This window comes from Canis aureus, chromosome 23, assembly GCF_053574225.1.
Source record: "Canis aureus isolate CA01 chromosome 23, VMU_Caureus_v.1.0, whole genome shotgun sequence".
In the NCBI taxonomy this organism is placed as follows: Eukaryota; Metazoa; Chordata; class Mammalia; order Carnivora; family Canidae; genus Canis; species Canis aureus.
Window position 1 is genome coordinate 46658451 of NC_135633.1, and position 26596 is coordinate 46685046.

General features: G+C 44.6%; 1 protein-coding gene across 3 annotated transcripts in view; it reads right to left on the reverse strand.

The window, feature by feature from the left end:
• The window catches only part of MAML2 (mastermind like transcriptional coactivator 2), a 343746-nt gene that overhangs the window by 165047 nt on the left and 152103 nt on the right, over positions 1 to 26596 (reverse strand). The window contains exons 1-2 of one of the 3 annotated variants that reach the window (XM_077867520.1): positions 5385 to 5587; positions 3237 to 3414 (exon numbers count right to left, since the gene is read on the reverse strand). The exons of the other annotated variants lie outside the window; for them this stretch is intronic. The gene's annotated coding sequence lies outside the window, so the exon portion shown is untranslated. Of the gene's footprint in view, positions 1 to 3236; positions 3415 to 5384; positions 5588 to 26596 lie in introns of those variants that run through there. 3 annotated transcript variants of the gene reach the window in all.

The window sequence follows — 26596 nt, forward strand, 5'->3', positions numbered from 1 at the left end:
AGCTGACTTAAGTCCTGTGGGTTCTGTAAGGACTAGCCTGGTGAGGGGACAGAGGAGGAGAGATGGTACCATTTCTTTCAGGTTCAGTAAAATTACTCAGGCCAGGCCAGACAGCTTGCCAACTCTTTGTAGGTAGTACAGTACAAGGCGTTACAGTACACCTTGAGTACAAGGGATGAGTACAGTACAAGGTGTTAGGGAAGGGGGGTACTTACAGCACCCATCCCCATAGTCTAGGGGTACTAGGGTCATATATGATGGACCCCACTCCCCCCTCTCTCCATAAGGCAGCTGTTAAGCCCTCCAAATTGACTTCCATTAGATGTTCCTCTTCTCTAATGCAGACCTGCTCTGCCTCTTGTGGGGCCACTGTGATAAGCCCTGTCTCAACTGGCCAGGCTTCCTCCACTCCGGTTTATCACCCAGTACAACATATTTCTAAAGCCTCCCTGCTAAAAGCGTGTTTTGTAGTCCAGCAGCACTCGTATCACCTGGGAATTTATTAGATATGCAGACTCTCAAGCCCTTCCTTACACCTACCGAATCTAACAAAATCCCTTGGCGATGGGAATGCATGCAAAGATCTGGAAAGCACTGCTCAACAGCAATAGCTCTATGCCTACCCCATAGTTGCTGAAAAATAAAACCTTCACTGGCTCCCTGGTACCTACTGAATATAGTTTAGAATTTCTCATCTAATTTCTACTTCCTTCCTCACCTAATGGGACACTTGTCTTTTCTAGAACTTGTCCCATCTATCCTTCCTCATCCCCGTGCCTTTGCTGTGCTCACTTAGAACATTTCCCTTACGATCTTCCTTCTGATCCATGGCCTAGCTGAAACGCAGCTTCCTTCTAGAATGTCCAAAGAATTTAGACTATTTCTTCTTACTCTGTCCTACCTTGCAGTGGAGTTGCCAGTTATATCTCCTGACTGTTGGTAGTCTGCAAACCCCTGAAGAGCAGAGACTGTAGCTTACCCATATAATTGTCTCCCATGATTTGAATTAATAGATGCTCAATACATATTTGTAAGGTAAACAAATTGAGGAAATAAAATGTTTGTGCTCAAAAGGTGAAAAAGAGTGAGCACCTACTGCTGCCAACCACATAAGAAGTATAAACTCATTCAGTATTTACTTTGTCACCAAAAAAATGACATCCATTGGGTTGAAATTCTGAGAACCAAGTCTGAGAAACAACTTACTTCACTACGACAGCTCCCCAAAAATACAGTGGACAGAGAAGCTAACTAGCTGTCTGAAGTTCTGTCCCAATGTGTGAAACTGTGTAACTCTCACCTTAAATATCACAGAGCAGGTGGCCGGCAAAAATTCTAGGTGTAGGAAAAACTCACTCTCTTCTCTATTCCAACTAGAAAGAGAGAAAGTAGGAGCCAGCCTTAAACCCTTTGATGCTTTCTTCAACATATGGAAAATTTGTAACTGTGTTTCGGCCTCCTGATATATGAACACATTTAACAGAAATATTCTTTTAAGTCAATTTATATAAAGCAGGGAAGACGCATGGCGGGAGCAGCCGAAATGTACAATGTTTTCAGGCTAGGAAATATCATGTTCACAGAGTGCTGATTTGGTAAAAGAGGGAGAGCAGTTTTGCTGGGAGAATACCAATGTAGTTTAACAATGCAGCTCAAACATGTTGGGGCATTCTAGGTGACCAGCTCTCAATGACAAGCCCTCAAGACAAGCAGCCTGTCTGCCTGCCAGAGTCTCATAGTTTGGAAGTAAGCAAGAAAAATGGTGAGGCTAGCTCTCCAGAGGTGGAGGGACCAAGGAGGGCTCCTCGGTTATATGAAGTGATCTTAATTATCACATTTCTCAAGCCAGAATGCACGGACACCCTACTCACTGATTCTCCCAGCAGGAGCCAGCCAGAGGAAAACTGGGGGGAAAGCTTTGGAAATCTTCCTTGTTCATACCAAAGTTCATGCATGGCCACGCTGTGAAATTTAGGCCCCATTTGAATTTGTGATATTAGTTGATAGGAGGTCCATAGCGTAGGGGGTGAGCATGTGGTCTCTGGAGCTAACCTACCTGGGTTCACGTCCTTTTTTTTTTTCTTTTTTTTAAGATTTTATGTATTTATTCATGAGAGACACACACACAGAGAGAGAGAGAGAGAGAGAGAGAGAGGGAGAGAGACAGGCAGAGGGAGAAGCAGGCTCCCCAAGGGGGCCTGATGTGGGACTCGATCCCAGGACCTTGGGATCATGACCTGAGCCAAAGGCAGACACTCAACCACTGAGCCCTCCAGGCACCCCGGGTTCACATCTTCAGTCTACTTCTGACTAACCTGTCATCTTGGCAAGTTATTATAACTGTTCTGCCCATTGGATCTTCACTGATATTCTGCTCATAATGAATGTAGTAGCATTAATTTTGATTTAAAAAAATACACATTAAAATATTACTAATCTTGCTTCTTGAGTTTTTGGGTGCCCTTTGAAATTTCTCTCCTAAGGAAAGTGTCTCACTCACAGCATCCTAGCCCTGCAGGGCCCTTGTCTTTGCTCATCTACAAAATGAAATGAAACACAGAAACCACTTTCCTGGATTCCTGCAAGAAATAAAGAAGATAGTACACTTAAAGCAAAATAGCACCTTGCAAAGATGGGTGCTCTCACTTTGACTCTGCAAGTCTGTTCCACCCAGGCCTAAGACTCACCCTGAGAGCTTGCTAAAACACAGATTCCTGGACACCACCCTCAGAAGTCCTGGTCCGGTAGGTCTGGGGCAGGTGAGAATCTGCATTTGTGGCCAGCTCCCGGGGGTGGCTGGTGCCCTGGTGGTCAGACTGTTGAGCGATCCTGCGCCACAGAGGAGCAGAGGGCTCCCTGTAAGTGCTGGACTGATCCACCACCAGCCACATGGTTGTCATTAATCACCAGCACATTGGGGCTCATTCCAAACACTGCCACTGGCTCAAGCGCCCTCTGACTCCCTCACGCCAGTTCTTTGATGAATAGAATCAGCTGCCAACTGCCTCTGCAGCTTTTATTTACATATTATGGTTTGTCTTCCTTTAGAACTTGCAGCACTGTGCCTTAACGGTGCTCATGCTGACTTTGTAGATGAATGGACCCCGGACAGTTGCTCTGAGGGCACAGTCTTTGGAGGTGAGAGAGCACATGAACATGAACTTATAACACAGGGTGACGCATAACAAGATGGCCACAGGCAGAGGATGCTGCATGGAGAGGGAAGGGCACCTTACCTCTTCTGCAGGATCCAGGTCAGCTATCCTGGAGGAAGCTGGTGAAGTGACTCTTCAGTCCTGAAGGTTACTGCCAGGTAGCCATGAAGCCCCAAGAGCTGAAAGGCTTTGGCCTCTTGGCCCTTTGATCCTCTCTGCCACAGGTGTGTGGATCCTGATCTGCCCTCTCCGGTGCGGCCTGTGTGCACAGAGCAGTTCTCTGCTTCTCCACGAAGGAAGACTCACTGAACAGGTGCCCTTTTGTGCCCAAGACTGGGTACCTAGGTCTACCTAACTTGGGAGTCCAGTTGGCCGGCAACCTCTCCCACCTTAGTCCTTTTTTAATAATGGTAATGTCAGGGCACCTGGGTGGCTCAGTCAGCTAAGAGTCTGCCTTCGGCTCAGGTCATGATCCCTGGTTCCTGGGATCAAAAGAATCCCAAGTCAGGCTCCCTGCTCAGTGGGGAGTCTGCTTCTCCCTCTCCCTCTGCCTGCTGCTTCCCCTGCTTGTGTTCTCTTGCTCGCTCTCTATCAAATAAATAAATAAAATCTTGAAAAAAATAATGTAATGTTTCTCAGTTTGTTTGCAACTCAGGTGGGAAAGAGGGATCTTGTCTATGCTTAGAAACTCCAGCAAAGGTTAGTACCCAAGTTGACTCAGAAAGGGTGTACAGAGGGTAGTCAGATGAGTTCCTGCAGAGGAAGTGGTCCTGGGAGTGCTGACAGAGCCCAGAGTACTCTACAGTTCCATCCTGCCTTCCTTTTGGTTATGCTCCTTCAAATGGTCCTTCGGAGCAGGGTCAGACGGTTTTACGACCCTGCAAGCATTCTCTAAACCACATTTTCCTCTAAACAATAACACCGACCTCACAGGGTTGTAACAATTCAATGAGAAAATATACGAGGAAAATCTCTGGCTCATAGAACACTCTGGTCCCATGTTTAGAAGTTACCTCCATGTTATTTGAGAACACAGCTCTCTGCCTTTCTCAATGAAGAATGCCGACTGAATGTGCAGTCGCTTCTCTAGAGCAAAGGAAAGAAAAGGGACCATCCCTGCCCCGCCCCCTCCTCTTCTCCTTCAACGTGTGCATTCAAGAATCAACTCCTGATATAAAACATATCTAGCCACATGGCTGGCCAAAATGATTGCAGCCTGAATATGGCTCCTGGCTGATGCATGCCCGAGATGTGCCTGCAGTGTGGCCTCTGTGGGTTGAGTACCATCAAGTATTACAAGAGGAAACATAAAAGAAAACATGGCACTTGGGCACATAAACAAGCTCTTGGGATCACTGACCTAACAAGCTCTTTCACTTCACGATGTAAAACCCACAGAGAAAAAGGGTTATGCTGACCACCCCCCACTGGTTCCTATTTCCAGCTCATCGAAGAATTGGCCCTCTGCCTGTCTGCAGACAGGAAATGCTCCTGGTTTGCTGACATGCTTCGCCTCCGTAACCCAGGGCTTCCATCTGTCCACATGGTCAGGCTCTCTTCCTTAACCACACAGAGAAGCCTGTTTTCTCCTGACCTCTTCTGTCCTTATCTCACACTCAACCCTCCCCTCTCCCCACCCCCATGGTTAGAGATGGCTCATGCTGGCCTTTGGCCCAGGCAGCCTCCCAGCTGCCCCACTCCCCCGCTCCTCCCCTCACACACCAAAGGTTCATTAAATTAGTCACTTGGACTTTCCACAGTTGAGCCGAAGGTCACTTGCTTTAACTGTCAGCCAGGAAAGAGACATCCCTGGGGGTAGTTTGAGAGCCGCCATCTCCCTGAGTGGGAGGTTGGCTCTTACTACCTGTATGGCTGCCCCGGACGGTGCATGTTACCACCCTACATGGTACAAGGTAGAGGGCAAGGGCACCCCCCAAGACACCAAGAGGAAATCAGTTCCCCAGCGACAAGTCATGCTTCAGCTTCTGAAAGGCTAAGGCAATTGCCTAAGCTTTCTATGCTTCATTTTTTCCAACCAGAAAAACAAGGATACTTTACTTCCTCACGGGGGTGATCTGAGGACATAATAGCCAATTCTGAAAACCACCTTAAGCGTTTGGCCAAAGGAGGTAAGGAATGGTCACTGTCCGTCCAGAAGTACTAAGATTAACATCAACCACTCTACCTACTTTGTTGGGGCTGGGAATCAAATCACAGGTGAAAGCAAACCTAAGTTTCCATATAATGCTTCTTCTTTGAGTCGAAACTTTGGTATTACAAGGCAATAAAAACTACACACGATAGAATCCCAAACTTGATGTTCTATTGGCCCTGCAGTGGTGGGTGGACTCCATAATTACGGTGGTGGTAACGTCCCCAGCCACGTCTCAACTGGACAGTCGGGGCAGACTTGGCACATCGTATTAGCGACGGCAGTCACTGGGGAGAGGGTTCCAATTGTTTCCCTGGCAACATTGTTACGATTCAGCAGAGGAAGAAAGTGCCAGAAAGCCAGACATCACAAGCAGAGATTAGGTTGATAAAGATTCTGTGTTTCTTACGTCTCTTGAAGCTGGCATTTGGGGAATGCAGTGAAGTTTTCAGAGCTCCAGAAGCAAAGACGCATGTGGGGAATGGTCAGACCTATGAGGCACAAGCGCAGTTCTGACGGGGAGTGGTACCTACCCAGCTGAGAGAGCTGCTGTTCTACTTGACATTCTAATGTCCAAAGTCAAGGACTTCTTCAGAACATCTTGATACAACATCATGGAGCTTTGTCCATGAAATCACATCAAGAATACAAAGCATTGCTTATCAGCCTGGGTCGAGTCACTGGTGGTCTGCGGAAGAACAGTGTGTGCTATGGTAGGGGAATAATTGTCATCACGAACCTTCCTGGGACTTTGGCAAAATGCCATCAGTCTTTCGCAGCTAAATGTTAGCTCCCCCCACCACCACTGGTCCACCAACCGACCCAGATAACATGCTCATGCAGCGTGCATGAAAATACTAGAAATAACTCCCTTTTAAGCTATCCCGTATTATACAAAATTTGACTCTTGAAAGTAACTGAATATTTTATTTACCTCTATGATCTGATCTGAGATATAAACCTATTGTGTGTGCTTCATGAAAGATTTAAAAGAATCTAAATAAAGAAAACGCTTAGAACCTATATATTTGCTGTCTATATGCCTTCTGTGGGTAATAACTTCTGTAAGCTTACTGCCTGATAGTTTACATTCGCATTTTGTTTTTTCTTTCCTGTCCTTTATTTGTTTGCCTTAAAATTACCTATTTCAAACTTCAAGAGGTGGTCCCCAATTCTTGAATCCTATTCTGTTTTAATTCAATTCAAGGAGAATTATCTATTGTGTTTTCAGGGCTGTGGTTTTAGCACTCAAAAGACATATAAATCACATTTCCTGTTCTCAAGGTATTCCAAGTCCTGTGGGGAAGGCAAGGCTAATGAGAAAACGTGTTTTTCTGAGAGAGAGGATATGATTACTGCTAAAATGAATCACATGGATAAAAGGTGCTACAGAGTCGCATATATGCCAAGATTGGGAGAAAAAAATCATAGTTTATTTGCCAACGGAAGAGTCCTAATTCTTTTTTTTTTTTTTTAAGAGTCCTAATTCTTATAGTTGGTTGACATGTGTTGGTTTCCCTAACATGGGAGGCCACCCAGTTGGTTGTCCTTCTCGAGGTTTGTTTGTAGGTCCTGACGTGACCAGGCCCACAGATGGATATAGGCTCAGAAAGCAAGATGCTGCCCAGGTTGGCCATCTGTCTAGGTTCTCTTGAGCAGCATAGGGCAAGTCCAGGGTGATCATGGATGCTCTCAAAGGTTGGCTCGTTGAGATGCTGCTAGGACAGAGTCCAGAGCTGGCACAAACCTCCACTCCTTGTGCCTTTTGAAAACTCTAACAATGGAGAGACAAGACTATTCCTGAAATCAGAGCAGATTTCTTTTGGCTGGGTAGAAGCTGGAACTGGCAAATCCTAATTTATATACGCAGTTTATTTTTCAATCTCACAGGGTTCTAGGTAGGATGGGGGAGCCAGCTGACCCTGTGGAGAATTAGCCAGAGGCATCACTCCCTAGTGACCCTCCAGCTCTTATTCAAATTCTGACTTACAACAAATTTTATTCAAATGCCCTGGTTAATGGATGTGAGCAAGGCATCATTTTCTCAATCTTGACCTTCCTGGAGAAAAAAATTAAGATTGGCTGTGTTAGGAGAATAAAGTCTTTGAGAGAAGGAGCAGACAGTAGAGGAGAAATGTGAACATTCCAGAAGGTGTGCCACTGAGCCTTTCTAATTAACACAGGAGCAGAATTTTCCTTCTGTTTCCTGTGGGCAAAGGGTTGCTGTTGTTTCCCATGATCCGCAGATGTGAAAAATATTGATTTGTAAGCAATCCCTGAGGCTCTGGTGAAATTAATTTTTCATAAATGCAAATTGTATCGGAGCAGTTGTCATAGAAACTTGAGTGGAGAGAATGGCAGGGGCATGAAAAAGAGGAGGAATCCATGGTCAGTTTTGGTTTAGACTGTCCGGCTTCCTGAATCTTCCCGCCAGGCGGTGGTCTTCCTACATGGAAACCTCAGCAAATGGCTGGCCGTCTACATTTCATCCACACAACGAAGTCTCCACAGCAAGAAGCTTAACGCTTTTAAATCAGCCTCAAATCACCTACCCAGAGGAATCTGCTGTCAGCCCCAGACCCCATCTCCTGTCAAGCCAAGTTCAATTACTCGCCAAGTGCCCGAATCAGTGTTTCTCAAACTTCAGTGAATGGAACACCTGGGGAGGTGTTCCCTCCTGGGAATGTGTGTTGCTCATAAATCCCTGGGTGACTGTGGGTCCAGAGGCCACCCTTAAGACAATCCCTGTCCCAAGCTTCTGCTGTGCAGCCCTCATTCACTATCCACAAAATAATATCATGGCCTGAGTTTATTATAGTGAGTTGCCTGTCCTGCACTATAGCGTTTATTGTCTTGAGTGAGAAAGAAGGTCCGTTTTAATGAGCTTTGTGTCTCTCTTGCTTACCCGGGTGCTTTTCCACTACAGAGAGAGATCAATAAGCACTTGTTAAATCGGGAGGAAACCAGGCACAAGAGAGGCCAGCCTTCTGCATCTCCAAAAGTCCTGGGATGTTTGTATTTCCAGGATCCCTCAGAGCTGTTTACATCTAGGGGAGGAGCCCTTGACTCTTTCTCCACAAGGCACCCTTCTATTTCTGTGCTCCCTTCAAAGATATTCTTCATTGTCCTCTGAGCCTGGTTGATAGGAAGGACTTCTGGATCAGAACGCCCTGGATTTGAACTCAGTTGTGGTACTTACAAACTCCATGGCCTTCAGGAAGTTCTGGTTGACCGAGGTCTCAGTTCCTCGGTCTCTGAAAAGGGGACTAAGCATCCCCAGCTTACGGTTCTGTTCTGAGGAGTAGATAAAATAGTGCGTGGATCTGCATAGCTCCGTGCTCGCCACCCAGTAGGTGCGCTCTTGTACACGATGGATTAGGTGCGACATGCAGATCAGGGTGGGTGCTCAGAGTGCGGTTTGTCCGCGCCCTCTAGGAGTGACCTCCATGCAAACACTTGCCCATAAGTCACCAGGTTTGACAAAAGGCTGCAGGATAACCTGAGAGGCCCTGCACCTTTCCCCGAATACCAGTGACCCCATTTATGCCAGGGGGATAAATCTTCTTCCAGTTTAATATAATTTCTCAAGAGTCAGCGGGAGGTAGGAATGTCCCCACAAGGAGAGTCTGGAAATGGCAGAACCGAAAGTGGTGAGAGCATCCCTGAGGACTAGTCTGAGAAGATGCCTGTGTACGGTGACTGGGGACATTTAGAACCAGAAACACTAGGAATGTGATGGGGAAGGCAAGGAAATGAAATCTCCTCAGCCTCCCCCACACAAATCAATCACAAAGGAAATAGGCATTTGAGGGAAAAGTTCCTTCAGCATGTATTTCTATTTGTATTTCTATTACCTCATCTCATAAATCTCATTCCCTCCTAGTATGATTCCTTGGGCAGCACGGCCCAGATCTTTTTCAGTCTCTTAATGAGTTCATTTTTGACTCTGTAGGACAGACAAAGGAGTCTTGGAACCCACCAGATGGGGACAGGAGCAGGTTAGAGGACTGACGACAGGGTCACTTCAGACTGAGAAGGGGGAATGTGAAGCTGACCTTCCAAATATCTTCCAGTTACTAGAATTTTTCTACTCCATACTGAAGGAAGAATTTGAGGCGATGAACATATAATCACAGAGTCTCAAACTGCAACTTGTTGAAGATCCTGCTGTTTCATGTTCATATGTCCAGAATTTTATTCAACAAGCATGGATGTTTGTGTCCTATTCCACTGTTGGCGTGTCATCGATGTGTCCAGGAACTTCTGTCATTTTAGCCTTCTTATTATGTCACCCTATTTGCCTCCTGTCCCCTACATCCTAAGAAACTGGACATTTTTTTTTTTTTTTTTTTTGGTTTGGGAGATATAACCATTGCAACATCTACTCTTTTTTTTTTTTTTTTTTGCAAATGAGGAAAGTTGGATCTTACTATAGTTTGGTGTCAGCACTGGGGAGCTGAAATCCAGCTTTTCTGGCCCTCAATACATTTACATTCCTCCCTTCTACTTACAGTGCAGCCATCATATTCATTGTAAGCTATTCAAGGATTTTTTTTTAATTTAAAGGAGTATTTTAATCCTTACAATATATCCCAGACCCCAGCTTTCCATCTGGTTAGAAAGAAGGAAAACTACGTTAAAAGGTATGTTCATAACCTTAGAGAGGCATTCTCTTATTCTTTTATTTTATTTTTAAATCAACATATCCAGTACTTTACAGGAAGAATCAGAGCTGACCTTTTTTTTGTTTTGTTTTGTTTTTGTTTTTGTTTTTTGTTGCCACAAGAGGCTCATAGAATCAAGTCTTGGTACCTACACTTGACTTAAAACCAAGCATTTTACAAGGCTAATAAGATACTCAGAAGTCTTCTCATCCAGGTCTAGCACCCGTTATGTTCTAAGAACTATAGCAGGTATTACGTATTAGAAGTCAATAAAAAGATAAAGGCCCTGCCCTCATAGAATTTACAGTTGAGTTTAACTTATCTGAGCCAGAGGGTCTAGGAAGGGCTCCTGGGCTATCCTGGACACAAAAGCCCTGGGTCTGGTGGAGTTTTAATTAAATGACCATCCTTACCAATTAGTCATGAAAAACACTGCTTGTATAACTATGTCATTATCACTTCCTGCCTGGATTAGTGTAATCCATGATAGGCAGGCCTTCTGTGCTCCAGCATTTCCTCTGGGGATTTGCAACTTTTGCAAAACCCCAGCTTTAGAATGCTGGCTGGAGCCAAGACTTTATTACTCACATTACTCCTATGCCAAGCCAACTTCATGGGCTTCCTTTACAGTGGAGTGCACACTGTAAATGTTCTCCATTAAAGAGATGAGCAGAAACCTCCTCCCCAAACCTGGGGTTGTCTCAGCTGTTGAAGTGTACACTGTCTTCACCCCAAGCGAGGAGCTGGCATGTGCCAGCCCCAAATGATTCATGTGTACATCTCATATTCCCTTGTCAAGAAAAAGCTGGCTGTTGTGGAAATCTTTCAGACCCTGGTAGGACTGATAGGCCCTTCCAACTCTGCAGTTCTGTTTTTCTAGACTAGCTACTTCCTGGAGAACTCCCTCAGGTATGACAACTGTCTTTATGCCCACAATATCATTCTTCAGATCACAAACTCCTCTTCTTTTCAGAAATAAAATGATACTTGAGATCAACGGGAAATACTTCCAATGAGGAAACAAGCTGAGCATGATGAAAAGCTGAGGCAAGGTCATGGCTAGAGTTAGAACAGAGGTCTCCTACCTGATCTAAAGAACAACCATGTCTCCTCTAAAAAGTAGCTCATATTCCCATGACCTGCGCATAGGGTTACATTCTCTCTGTATGTTCTTTAGAGAGGACCATTTCTTATCTGTAGGCTGTTTAACTCTATGGTGCTGTTATGGAAAAGGGTCCTGAATGTCAGACACCATTTCTTAATCATAATTTGCTTAGGTAATATCTCAAAATAGATTTTCAGCACCAGACAGGAGAGAAGTCCATTAAAGGATGTTCCAGCTTCTGAAAATATCATAGGCTTTCACAAAGCCAAGCTACAGGAAACAGATCAAAGAGCATTACATTGCCTTCTGGTTATGGGTCACTCTATCTCCGAGAATCTAGTCATGAAAGCAGAGACATTTAGAGCTGGAAGGGACTTCAGAGATCATCTTGTCAACTCCTTCAGTTTAAAGGTGAAGAAAGCGAGACCCAGGGAATACTACAGACTTGCCCCAGGCTAAAGAACTAGTTACAAGGACCTGGCCTGTCCTTTCCCCCATATCACACTGTCCTGTAACCAAAGGCCTGTGACACCTGATATGTCTGGTGGTTTTTTCACCCTGGGATTGTGCCAACAATACTCTCACTTTTAGCTCTTTTTTGAAATTCCCAAGAATGCAGATGTTCTTTATTTCTTCTGAGTGATGGTGATAAAACCCAAACTGACCTCTGGACACAAACAGAAAAAGAAAGAGGAGAAGGAGAAAACCACCCCATGATGGCCTCAAAAGAAGTTGAGTTCAAGATCTGATTCCCTCAAAAAAAAAAAAAAAAAAAAAAGATCTGATTGTCTCTGCTCATCATATACACTTTGATGAGTGTGGTGCTGAGGACAGACAGTTGGCACTTTTGTAACTAAAGCAAAAACAAAACATGTCAAATTCTACTTTAAGGACCATAAGCTTCCCCACAGAACTGATCGCAGGAGAGCCCTACCCATCCTATTTCCTCTTCACTGAACTTGCATAATATATTTCCCTAAATGTCTGGTGCCCACAACCTCCAAGGGAAAAACTTTACAAAATAATATTTTTTATTATACAAATAATAAAATAGTATTACCATTATAACAATGTGGATGATACAGAAAAGCATCAAGAAGAAAACAAAACAGATTTATAGAACTATAATCTATAGATAAATATTGCAAATTTTTATACATATAATCTTGCCATTATTTCTAGGCATGCATGTCCATAGATATTTTTCAAATAAATTTGCCTCACATTATTACATATTGCCTTATGGCCTGCTTCTGCTTTCTTTCACATTACAGTTTACCAAGAACATTTTCCCCCAAGTAGTTATCAAATGTTAGTGAGCACCAGAATCAGCCAGAAGGCTTGTTAGGAGAGGGTGCTGAGCCCCGTTTTCAGTTTCTGATGTAGTACCTCTAGGGTGGGGATTCATAATTTGCATTTCCAACAAGTTTCCAGGGAATAATTGATTTTGCCCATCTGGAGAACCCATGTGGAGAACCCTGGTTGTACTACAACATAAATTGTTAAAAAAAAAAAAAATGGCTGTAGAGTAGCTTATTGAGTGGATATGGTATATGATAGGGATTTAGACTTTTTTTCCAATTTTTCCTAACCTAAAAGGTTAGGTTTTTATAAATAAAACCTAACGAATATTTATATTTTGCATACCTGCTTCTTTTTTATTTATTTTTCTTTCGTTTTAGAAATAGCTTTACTGAGGTATAATTCACACATCATAAAATTCACCTATTTTAAGTATACAATTATGTGTCTCTTTAGGATAAATTCTAAAAGGAATAATTGCTGGGTCAGAGGTTATGAACATTTTTAAGGTTTTTGATATATATTGACAAACTGTCCTCTGAGAATGTACGTAATTACATCCTCACAGTGGAGTATGAGAGTCTTATTTTCTGATTTCCTGGGACAACCTGGAGAATTATAATTTTAAAAACAGCTTTGCCAGTTTGAAAGGAGAAAAATAGCATTGTATTGATGCTTTTATTTATCTTTCTTTGACATCGAATGAGGTTGAACATTTTCCCCCATCTATTTATTTGGCATTAGTATTTATGACTTAGTAAATTGCTCTGCCTTAGGTAGGATACTTGCAAAGGTATCATGTATAGCACAAGACCACAAGGACACCAGTAACCTTAAAGATTGACAAATGGACATAAGAAATATTCTTTGTAAATGTAACATCCCCTATGGTTCTCACTGAGCATCAGCATTTCTCTCTCCTCTCTCTCTCTCTCTCTCATTCTCTCTCTCTCTCTCTCCCACACACACACACACACACACACACACACACATCAAATTGTGAAGGACCTTCAGGCTATGGGCAGCCCCAGGGAAACTCTCACTAAGGCTGCAAAAACACACTAGCTTAAGAATCCCCAACTGAATCAAGTGAGTCAGTTTTATTGTAAACAGTCAATAGAATTTAGTTAAAGGATAAATGTTACAATGTTTACATAGTTAATTTTAAAAGAAAGTGGTTATTTTACTTAATGGATTTTTCATTTTGTTTTAACTGTGCTCTGGCAGGACGCAGACTCAGCCTGGTAGATGGCTCCCTAGCCCAGAGGAAGCTGGAAGGAAGAATCCGAGGACAGTGCTGTTAACTCCTCCTAATCTTTGAAAACCTTCCTAACTTGCTACCTTAGAAGCTTTAAGTTGAATACCAATAGTTAAAGCTGAAGTGGAGAATTTTGCTTTCTTGGGATCTTTGGCATCCATGGGGGGGGGGGGGAGGGGGGGAGCATGGGGAATGTCATATATATTTTCACAGGTGCAGGAGAGTTGGTGCCCAGAGCACCCAATACTAAGGCACTGTGTTTTAGCTTTCAGCCTGGGATGAGGCGAACTGTCAAGAGTTTTTGAAAAAAGTTTCCTTTTCCTAAAATTCTTCTGAATAAATACAAAGGGACTCTTCCATCAGACCAGCATGAAAATATACTATCTTTTCCTGCCTGGTCTGTCACCCAGACTGCTCACCCCACAAAGCTATGTTTTATGAGTATTTCCTCGTTCTTTTACACTCCCTTCATGAGGCATGTTCTCTGCTCTCATGGCTTCAACAACCACCCTGATGTCCATGATGCCAAAACCATGTTTCTATTCACAAATTTGTTCCTTGGTCATCTTGCTAAATGCCTTCTGGGAATTTATCTTCACTGGGAAGACAGACAGACAAAGCAAACTTAACCTGTTTAACTAAACTCTCTCTGCCTCAAACCTCTCCTTACAGTCCTTATTTCAGCTGATGGCATCATCCTTGATGTTAGAAAACCATGAGTCTTATTCACCTGGTCCCTGTGTCCCGTCTAGTCCGCCTCAGGTGTCTGCAGTGGGGCTCTCCCTTCGTCTCTCCCTGCTCCTGTGCTTCCGTTCAGGCCTTCCTAACCTCCTGCTCTCAACTTCACCCCTTCCACTGGACCTACTCCTGGCAGATTTTCCTCCCTCTCATACACCATGGCCTCCAGAACTGTCTTCCTATTAAAGGAATCTGACCACGTGACTCCCTGCCTAAAGATGGCCACCCAAAGGACTAAATCTAAATTTTTTGGCCTGTACCTAAGTCTTCACTCCCAGGCTTTTCCTCCCTCTCCTGCTTCTCTCCACCCCCACCCTGCCCCTTGCTGGCACACTTTGCTCTCCTCACACTGAATCTCTGTTCTCAGAACAAGCTATTTTTAACCTTTTACTCTTGCAGGTTGTGTGCATTTTCCTCCCTCTATCTGTCACAAAAATTTCTTCCTCAGTCCTCAGCATGAGCTGAAATGAATAACCTCATTCATTAATTCACTCACTCATTCAACACATTACTTTTAGCATTTAATACTTGTAAAATGTGCTAAACGAGGCTGAACAGACGGGATCCCTGTTCTCATGGAGTTATGATTTTTTGTGTGTGTGTGTGTGAAGCCTTTCTTGACATCTTTGGTAGTCAATAATTTCCTCCTTACCATCATAGCATTCTGTCATAGCTAGTTAATAAACCATAATGTAATTAGCTCTTCATACGTCTGACGTCTGGATTTCTGACTAGACTATGAGCTCCTGGGGTGAGGGGTTGAAGGGTTGCATCAATGACTGAGTCTTATTCATCCCTATGTTTTTCTGGAGGCTATTTAACACAGTGGTTAAGATCATGGGTTTTGGGGCTGACTACCTGGGCTCAAATTCTGCCTCTGCCATTAAAAGCTCTGTCATCTTGGCAAGTTTTCTTAACCCCTCTTTCTGTGCTTTGATTTGTTTCTCCATTGAATGAACATAATAGTAGTAACCAAACAAGTCATACAGATGAAAGGAATTGATTAATGAAAGCAATTACTATGGAATGTGGTAGGTACTCTGTTTTTAATTCCATTATGATGCCCATTAATAGAAAGCTCTCGATAAAAGCTGACTGAATGAGTATATGGACACTGAAATATAATAAGATCTCTAGCTACCTATCCCCCCACCTCTAGCCAGAGACCAATCATCTCATTCTCAGGACTGAGAATGGTCAGACCAGATCAACGGACAGCCTAGGGCAGTGCCTCTTAAGCTTTAGCATGTCTTAAAATCTTGTAAGGTACCTATTAAAAATTTATATTCCTGGCTTCTTTCTGATTTAGTGATTCTGGAGATCTCAGAATCTGCATTTCTAATAAGCACTGTGTGGACAGATGGTCCTTGGACCAAACTTTGAGAAACATTAGCCCTGGAAAGGTATCTTAGACTCTCTTCCCTGCTGAGGATACCAGAACTACACATTGTCCCATGAGCAAAGGGACTTGGGAGGTCTTGCTGATGGAGGTGACACTGTGCCATGTGACTCTCACAGGTCCTTCTGTGGAAGACAATCAGTATGGGGAATGAAGTACATCAAACACACTGTGTGGAGATCATCCACACGGACATCTACTGACCTGTGGGAGTTTGAAAAGAATTCCAAGTACTGCCACCTGGGTCTTTCCCAAGAACCAGCAGCAAAGAACACACGGTTCATAAGTGTTGCTAGTTAGGGTTAAGCTTCACCATCAGTTTCATGTTGGATTAAATTATTATATTAATCTGCCATGAATTACCCTGTGACATTTGGCTAGGTCATTTTGCCTTTTCTGAACCTCTTCTGTGTATGATAAGTGGGCAGGGTTAAAGTTTCTCTAGAATCATTTAATTCTGTTGTTCACTGTTGGGAATTGCAAACCACTCACTGAAGGCCTGAAAGAATTAATGCCTCTTCTAAGAGAGAACAGTTTACTCGTATTAACCTCAGGGTCAGTTCCCAAATGTCAATCAATAGCAACACACCTGGATTTTTAAAGGTGAAGAGAGAGTGTCAGCTCCACTTTGCATCCTGAGCCAGCACTCAGCTGTAATAGGAACAAAAAAGCACCTATGAAACAAAGAGCCTTCTCTTGTCTCCTGCCCTGACTGCAGAAAACCTGCTCCATCTAGCACTTTCTCCAGGGGCTGTGCTTTCTCACCCACAGGGCCTTGGGATGGGCAACCCAGGAAGCAGGTGTCTGAGCTACTTCTTCCTAAAAGGTCTTGTGGAACCCAACTGTAGAAGTCACCTGGTCACACCCGTGAAGGAGCAAATTGAATTGTGCTAGTAATAGTGAGCTCATGTCTATTTTTCTGGAAATCCAGCACCCCTTCTTGCCTTTATTTCTGTTATGCTATTGTGATGTTGTGATTTTTTTTTCTTTTTTAAAGATTTATCTATTTATTTGAGAGAGAGAGAGAGAGAGTGTGCATGAGTTGGGGGAGGGGCAGAGGGAGAGAATCTTCAAGCAGACTCCCGGCTGAGCACAGAGTCCAACTTGGGGCTGGATCTCACGACCTGAGCAGAAAACCAAGAGTCAGATGCTTAACCAACTGAACCACCCAGGTACCCTTGTGATGTTGTGATTTATAAGAAATATATATTTGGTCTTTCATCCTGTTTCTGGCACTGAGCTCCTAAAACTCTTAGAATTTCCTAAAGGACAAGAGCCATAAAGGTGGTGTTTCTTATTATGTTAATGAGATGACTTTTGGACCTACTGGAGGGTAGGGCTGGTTGCCAGGAGATCCAACTATGCGCCTAAGGGTTGGAACTTTAAGTTCCACCCCTTGCCCCTGGGAGAGAAGGGGCCACTTATGCAAAATCATGGCCAATGATTTAAGCAAGCCTTAAATGCCTTTGTAATGAAGCCTTCTTAAAAAACCCAAAGGCTAGAGTTCCAACAAGTTCCAGGTTGGTGAAAATCACAGCTTTGGGGATAGTGTTGTGCTCTGAGAGGGCATAGGAGCTCTGTGCCCTGACCCCATGCCTTGCCTTATGCATCTTCCATTGGGCTGTTCCTGAGTTACATCTTTTTATAGTTAACAGGTAATCAAGTAAGTAAAATGTCTCTATGAGTTCTGTGAGCTGCTCCAGCAAATTAACCGAATCCAAGAAGGGAGTATCTGGAACTTTCGATCTATGGCCAGTCAGAAGCACTGGTGACGATGTGGGTCTGAAGTTGGGTGGAGCAGCCACTGTCTCTCCAGGCAGTGTGAGAATGGAGCTGGGTTGTAGGATACCCAGCTGGTGTTGAATTGCTTGTGGGGTGGGAACCTCCCTACCACCATACTGGAATTGGTGTCAGAATCATAGCTATTGATGGGGGGAGAAGGAGAAATAGGAAATAAAATAAAGCTTTATTATTCCCATGTTCCCTCTCAGGAAGCGGTACCTCTAGCTTTGACTTATTTTGTTGTACGTTATCCATAGAGTGGTGCACAATAAAAAATGCCTCTGCCTGTCTGTTCTAGGAGGACCCAGTTGAGGAGAACATGATGCATCTTGGCATCACACAGGCCCTTTCATGTGAGTAGAAGTACAGCTCTCGGCCTGTGAAGGTGTGCACTCCCAGGACTCTTTGGCTAATGTTTTCCAAGCTTTTAGCAAACAGGCAAATTCTAGCCTTTCGTTATTTTTCCCTCCTCTGCCCATAATATGGGGTAAAAGAATTTTCTACCCAGTTGCATTAATTAAGTAATAACTAACGTTTTCCCATTTAAAAATTAATCAAAGACACAGATAATGGCTAATCAATGCTTCTCCACTTCACCAGAGTGCCAGGAATCATTTTTATCATTCCAGTGAAAAGCAGGGAAAACTGGCTTCTTGGTGAATTTCTTCAGTCTTCTCACAGACACAATTTGCTTTCTAATGCAGCTTTTTGGAAAACTGAAGCTTGTTCCAGAACTCCCATGATGCCTCCACCTCCACATGTTGACAGGAAGCTAGTGAGGTGAGCACAGCCTCCTTCTCCTCACATTGAGAGGCCGCGTGGCTGATGTACCTGTGTCCAGATGGCCCAGGACATAGGACCCCGTGGAGGGAAAGGGAGAGGGAAGAGCTTCAGGATGTAGTTTCGACATCTCTCTCTGTTTTCACTGGGTGAAAACTTGTGCAGCCCCCGTCCCCACTTGCCTCTCCTTTCTCACCTGTCTCTTTCTTCTTCTTTCCTATTGTCCCTAAGATAACTGACAGTGGCACCTGAGAGGAGATGAGGTAAAGCCTACCAGAGCGAGGACTGAATGAGGTTGTCCCACTAAGCAGTCCAGCACTGTTCAGAGTTCAATTCCAGTGAGAGACTAAACAGTGCCCCAAAGTCTGGTAAAAAAGAGTCAAATCAGAGCTGGGGACAGGGTGATGGAAGAAAACAAATAATGAATGGCAGATGTCAAGGGACAGGGGTTTCTGTAAAGGTGGTCAGAAAAGTAGGAAGGAAGGTAGGAAGCTGTGCATTCTTTAGAAAGAGGGGGCTCCATGGAAGACCTTTGCCTGCATCCTTCCCCGTCTCCCACACTGTCCCTCAGAAGAAAGAGGGCTGATAGGCAACCCCTATCCAGCTGACAACTTCAGCTGGATTTCTTCTTCTGTAATGGCAGAGATCAGCCTTCCGTGCCTACGGTATTAACACAGTAACTTCTCACGGCGTCTGATAAATATTTGCTGAATGAATAAATGCCTTTTGAAAACTGCACAGCCAGCCACTGTCTCCATGGCCAAAGCTGAGTAGTATTTTCAATTAATCCCCATCAAGGTAGCTCACAGCTCATCAGCAAAGCAAAAGTAGAGAATAAACCTTAACCGAGGTGCATTCATTACCTGACAATGTACACCAGAGGCCCCCATTTGGTGGCATTCAGAGAGTCTCCTACTTTGGTGACTTTGCTAATTTCTGAAGCAAGATAAGCCAGCTCCTTTTTCAAGATGTACCTGAGTTGTAGGAGCAAGAGAATACCTTCTTCGCTCAAACTGGTCTCTGTTCATGTCCTTTTGCCTGAGAAGGGGAGCTCTATACCTGTTAGGCAATGATCACTACATTTCAAAATGTAGGATAAAACGCCTTCCATAAGCCATGCATTTTTATCCTCAACTGTTACACTTTAAAACAATGACATGAGAACATAATACTGGTAGTGGAATAAATTTCACATGAAGCAGTGTATGTGTTAAAAGCATTTACAATCCCAGAAAATGTGGGTTTACATTTCACTTGTCCTGCTACAATACCCTATGAATTTACTCAGCTGGTTTTAATAAGAATATATATATATATATATTAAAAAGTGGTGGGAATCTATTTCTGTGTGTACATTATGGAATGAGAGATTCTTACAAGAATTTAACACCAGCAAAAGCACATGTGTACCGACGGAAAAACATGAGTAATTCCCTTTCATATGGTTTCCAGCCTCTCAATACATAGAACACCCCATGCTGAATGGGAGCCCAAGTACAGACGGCGGATGTCTTTCCAAATGGGCATCCTTTTTGCCAATTGCCATGGATGATAAGATTCTGTTTGCTTCCTAACATCTTTCCTGTCCTCTCACCCCAGCACAATGACTTTGGCATTTCCAAGCCATCCCCGCCAGATCCTCACCTATGCAAACATGCCACACCTTCTCCTCCTTGCAGACAGGGCTCTGGAATCTGGGAGGCTATTGGGAAGATGGTCCCAGAGCACTTGGGCATGGACAGCACCTATCAGCCCCAAATCATCTTGGAAGAAATGTTTCACCACCAAAGGAAGAGACTCAAATGTAGAGAATAACTCTAGGATGGTGATACCGTGACATCCAGGAAGCAAGGGAGAAGAAAAAAAAATATTTGGATGAAGATGGTCTTGTCAATCAGAAACTGGAGGGACAGAGTTACGGGTTCAACAGGCTGAGCTGGAGGGGCCTGGGAGCCCTGAAGAGAAAGGACCAGAGTGCTCAGGGCACACACCAGGTCTGGCTCGCTGAAGCCAAGGTGTTGAGAGCCATCCACACAAAGAAGACTCTGGGGAAGGATGAAGGGCTGAGATGGAACTTGATGGAACAGCTAAGAGATGATATGAACACAAATGTTCACTGAAGGCAGCAGAGGGACTCAAAGGAGGTAGAGGAGGTGGACCAACTCCTTGAATGTCCCGGAAGGCACAGAAATGAAGAATTTCAGGACCCAAGACAGTAAGCAGTCAGCAACGCCACGGGTGGCGGAGACGGGAAGGCAAGGATGGAGGCTCCCTGCAAAAGCCTGATGAGCTCTCACTTTGTCCAGCTCCCACCCCACCGCAATGCCACTCTGATTGCAATCGCCTCCCCCAAGAGAGGCAAGACACACAGTATGGCTTTTGCTCTTTTCTTCCTGCCAATGTGGCCATTTTACCACCTGCCCCTCTTAAGGACAAGGGGACAGGGGGCTACATTCGTGGAGCGTTCCCCAGGCATCGAGCACTAAGTGGAGTCAAACGGTAACGGATACACTGAAGCAGCAACAACTTGGGGAAAGCTGGCAACACAACGGTCAGGGCGGGAGCAGCGCAGGGCCCGGCCTCCAGTTCCAGAACTTGCACACAGCACCATGGGCAGCATGCACTGGCCTCTCCCCTCACGGCAGAGCACGGAGACCCAGCCTGGCTCACACAACTGTTGTGAGGTCATGTGGGATCTAAAAGGCTGCACGAATGTTAGGAACTAGTAGGGGGGACATCTGACTTGTTTTTGTCCCAGAGTTTTGTACCGATTGCACATCCTACATGAAGATCTCCCTGGGATGTGCCGGTCTGTGCTCACTTTTCTCATCTGAGATTTTACGGTCAACACAGAGATAGCTATGATTTTCTTTATCATTTAAGCCCTGTGAGTCTGATTTCCTGGGTAAGACAACAATCTCCCTGAAACGAGGGACTGTGTCATCTACGTGCGGGATGCCCACGAAGTCTGAAACGAGTTCACCTGCTAACTGGGACTAAATGCCACCGTGGCACCCACGGTGATTCAAATCCGTTGCTACTGTTTCCCCCTGACAAAGGATTTGTTGTAAAGAACACCTTCTTGATTTGGCCTTTGGCTAGAGTAATATTCCTGGAGCCCACAAACCTTAAGGCATTGTTTTATAATTGCCATTCAGCATTTCCAACACTCTGGAAAACGTGGGGTGCAGCAGCTCCTGCCTTGCCCGCTCCTCAAGCAACATCGAACAAAGCAACGAGGGGAAAAACCAGAGGGAAGGGATGCCCAAACTCCTGGGGTTGGCAACTTCTTTAATCCAAGCCTTCTAATAATTACCACAGAGGAAAATTTATTTTAGGAGTCTTGCATGCACCTTCGTTTCTTCCTCTACTGCTTGTTTTGTGACCCAGAAAATTTTACCATCCTTGCAAGAATAAAGGAGTGTCAGGTTTTCTTGCAGTAGAGATGCTATTCCTCATCAGGGGAAATAGAAACCAAATTAAATTTTGTTCTGCAATTTAAAAACATATCTCAAATGCAAGCCAACAAAAATTTCCCTGGCTGTAGTTGAATTCTTTTTTTTTTTTTTTTTTTTTTAATGGTGTGCAAAAGCAAACTGCTATACTAGCCTTCGGCTGCAAAAAATTTAAAAAAATAAAATAAAAAATAAAAATAACCAAAAAACAAAAAATCAAACCCATGAGGGGATCCACAGACCTTGTCACACACTCCAGGGAAGCAGGAGAAACTTTACCATCATCTTCCTCCACCTGGGCAACATCTGTCTTTCATACACCAAGGAAATGGAAAGTCAATGTCTCGGGCCTCTGCCTGTGCCCTCTGAAATCTCAGTTCTAAAATTTACCTACTGTGAATGTCTCCAATTCACAAACAGACATTTGCATCAGAGAAAAAGGATGCCTCCATCTGCATAATGCTTTATTATTTCGGTCATGCAGTCACTGGCCTTGCTCTCTTATGCTCAGACCTACGAGTGAGGTAAGTATTGTAACCTAAATTTTACAGGTGAAGGTGAGCTTCAGAGATGGGGAGGAGGCGCGTGCCCAAAGTCACAGAGGGCATCAGTGTCAGGACATGGAGCAAGGTTAACTTCCCTGGCAAGCCCACACTTAGCACCCCTTACTGTTGTCTCCTTGATACTAGGAACTTAATATTTTTTAAATTTGTAGCTACGGAAAGATGTATTTGAAAGTATAACTCGTTAAAAAATGAATAAGCCATCAATTATTGAAAGGGTACCATTTGGCAGATACCCTAGGTCTATAGGTGATTTACAGACATTATTACACTTCAGGCTGGCAGAGATTCTGAGAAAAAAAATTTCATGTTTCAGGGAGTAAGGCAGGGGGCCCATCTTGAGGTAGGAAAGCGCTGAAGTGCCCAGGATCTGTGTTGGGGCGCTGTTGACGGTCAGTGGATAAGGATCCTTTTTGGATGGGGGCACAAAATCTTGCCAGTCAGACAGCCCTGGATCTGGTCTTATGAGGCGTCTGTGAGAAGACTGAGGAGTGAGGTCATGAGTGGTAACTGAGCTGTGGGGGGTGATGATTCGGGGAGTAGCATCAGGAGCTCCCAATGAAGGCCATCAGGCATCAGGTAATGGGAAGGAAGTAGCCCTGCTAGTTTAGGGATGGAAGAATAATGTCACTTACTTTAATCCACGGTTGAGAGGCCCTGGCGGGGGGGGGGGGGGGGGGGGGGGGTGGTGCACCTGGGTAGCTCAGTGGTTGAGTGTCTGCCTTCAGCTCAGGTCATGATCCTGGGGTCCCGGATCAAGTCTCACATAGGGCTCCCATGGGGAGCTGCTTCTCCCTCTGCCTATGGCTCTCTGCCTGTCTCTCTGTGTCTCTCACGAATGAATAAATAAAATCTTTAAAAAAGGGAGGCCCTGGGGAGTTGAGATGTAGTGATACTGATGGACAGGAGCTCATAAGCAAAGGCTGTTTTCCTGGACACGCCACCAGGCAGCAATTGCACCGAGGGGGCACACTACATGCCAAGTCCTCTTCTAGGCACTGAAGCTACAGGAATGAAAGGGAGCAAACACCACCACCCTTTTGGAACAGTCCTATTTTAGGCCACGATGGTCTGAAGAAGCAGGAGTTACATACGTAAAGCACACACAGAACTGTATGTATTGGGAGAATGTCATTTTCCTGAAAGTGTCTCCAGAAATACTGTTGCTTTAACTCTTGATTGAACCATAAAAGTGTAGTCTCCACCAAATTGCATGGTGTTCTCAATTACTTGAGTTCAGTTGTCACTGGCAGGAGGCCCTTTGAGGATTATGAATCATTACCTATACCATGTTATTAAATGGGAAAAATATGTTATAATAGAATGTGACTGTCAATTTTCAGTGGCACTGCAGTCCCCTGGGAACTGAACTGCATCACAAGAGGACAGGGATGACACGGGAACAGACGGAGTAATGCAGGTGATATGTGAGTTCATTTCTTTTCACGGCGTACATGGTAATGAGGCAGTTTTTATCCAAAATAACATTGGTAGCATTTGCAGGCAACTATCCGATGACATGCCACTGCCAAAATTACAAGGTATGGTGATGTTAAAACCAAAAATCTGACAGTGTGGGGGATGGGCTTTTACTTGGGGCTGAGCCTGCCTGGGCCATAAAACACACCTAGAAGTATGCCTTCGTTCATGGAGAAGCCTCAAGGACATGGGGTCTGTTGTCATTGTTTTCAAATATCTTTGTGTCCGATCTAAACATTTATGCTGATGTTATTAGCAACTTCAAGCCTACATTTAATCAAAAGAATATACAGGCAAAATAGAAAGGGGAATGGGAGAGAAATGAACATCGATGAGAGGACACAGAGCCTAGGAGTAATTTATTTGTTCGTGTTGAAAGACACAGACAGTGATATTTTTGAGGGAATTTTTGAGGGAAGTGCAGAAGGTTGAATATCCTGAGACCTTGTGTGAGTGTGTTTAAACAAGAGCCTGCATCTGGGATACAATTTAAATCCTGATGAGGTCTACAATTTTATATTCTCTAACTGAAAAAAAAAATCGAACTATGAAAATAACATCCGTTTATGAGAATTTTCCTCCTTCTCCTTTTTTTTTTTTTTTTTTTTTGGCCTGACGTGGCCAGGCTGAGACAGCCACACTTAAAGAACTGTGGGAAAACACATTAGAAGTGATCAGGAACACGGAACACAATAAAAGACCTCTGTGGGTCTGTGCAACTGTCTCAGGCAGCTTCCAGGGAAGGACCAGAGATTTGGGCCTTGACCCGTGACACAGTGAGGTTGGCCACTGTCACGACACGAGGACTGAGGTAATATGGTCAGTGCCTCATTTTTTATGCTCATGGAGAGAGAGAGTGAGAGCAGGAGTACAGCATGAGTGAGGGGTCCCCTCTCTGAAATCATCCCGACCTTAATCAGGAGGCAGAGCCAGGGGTGGGATAAATAGATTTGATCTGAAGAGTTGAAGTCCCCCCCAACCCTCCGTCCCCAGCCAGTCCCTGGGCTGACCTTTCCACGCAGACTCCACCAAGCACGGGGAAACATCACCTATCAGGAAACGGCTGCAAGAGTGATTGCCTGAGAGGTGAAGAATGGAGCTGGGCAACCAATCTCCTAACACTGCCACCACTGCCAGGAATCAGAGGATGTCACAAAGGCCAGCTTTAATCAAGCCCGATTGTGGTCAACATAAAAACATACGCAGCTGCGGCACAATATCTTATTAATCGTCCCCCGTGTTCCAGGAGGTAGGTGTTAATTGTCTCTTGTGCTTCTCTGGATATGTCTGGGCCTCGGTTTTGCGGCTGCCTCCAACACGGATTAGATGTGAGGAAGAACAAAAGGATCAGGAGGATTTCTAGGCAACACAATCTCTCATAAAAATGACATGGCCATTGCACGAAGAAGATAATGCTCTGCAGAATTCTAATGTTGACCCTCTTCCGCAAAAGGAATCCAATTTTAATAATTGGGGCCTGGTGAAATGGTCACCCTTCCAGGGCTGCCGGCTGCACACATGCCTGAGTTTGATTAGGCAGAGTCCCGGGAAAGGGTTCATTCTACTTTGGTCTCTTAGTGCTTACGTCTGTGTGACTGTCAAGTCTATACTATTCGGCCTGACATCGTATTTCTTCCCAGCAACACGGGGCTGCCTGTGGCAATGAGGACCTCACCGTCTAAACAGCTTTCAGATGGAAAGTCTGGTTCACCTGGGCTTCTTATAACTAGATATGCCAGCGGTCCTCCTTCAGTCTGAAGGGAGAGAAGTAGTTCAGATGTCCAGAAGGAAGGATATGTGAATAGATACTACAGAGCCAGAGAATGGAGGAAACATCTCAGATCAAGCAATAGTATCAAAGAGGGAAAGTGCATTTTGGGGTCCCCAGCCATCCCTTTTTTAGCTCTTTACCCTCTAATCTCCTTCCTGATTTTTAAAAAACCTCCTTACTCAGAATCTTCATAACTGCAAGGTTTCTGCTTCTTTCCACCTAATCCTTACACTCAGGAAAGAATCTAATATTGGTTATGGAATCAGATGGCTAAGACTCAAACGTAGGCTCCTTCACTAACCAGCCTGTGAGTCTGGGCAAGCCACCTTCTTGCTCCACGTCTTGAGAGGCTGGATGATACTTCAGGCCATTTTGGCTCCAAAACAAAAATAAAATTCAAAAAGCCAGTGACTGTCACCCTTGCCCAGGCCACCATGGTGTCTGTGGCCTAGGGGAATCCTGAGGAACCATGAGGATCTGAGACCCTGCTCTTCTCTCCATTTCTCTCTCCCTTCCATGCCTCATGCTGTCTTTCAGGGCATATTTGCTTCTGATGTGTCTGTCCCATCCTCCTCTCACTGCCAGCTCACCGGTCTCCTCAGAGAATGGCCATTTCGAGTCAGGTGACCATCCATGGCTCAGCTGGTGGCCACTCTGGCCAGATAAAAGTCTGGTATTGTTCCCCAGCAGGACGGGGCTTCAACAGGACCATCAGTCAGAACATGAGAGAAGAGAGAGGGGGGTACTGTGACCACCAAAATGACAGAACCTCCAGGGTCCAGCCTAAACCTGAGAATCTGTGACAGAGGAACCTGAGATCTCCCTTTGGGATGACACCTAACAAGAGAAGCGTGAAGGACACAGAGGTGCCTACGAAGGTACCCAGTGAGGGCCTGTTGTGGCAGTGGTGATTCCAAAGAAGGAAAGGAAGGCCGCTGCAGGTCCGTGACACCAAACTCTTCAAAAGGACTGCAACAGTAGCTCCATTTCATG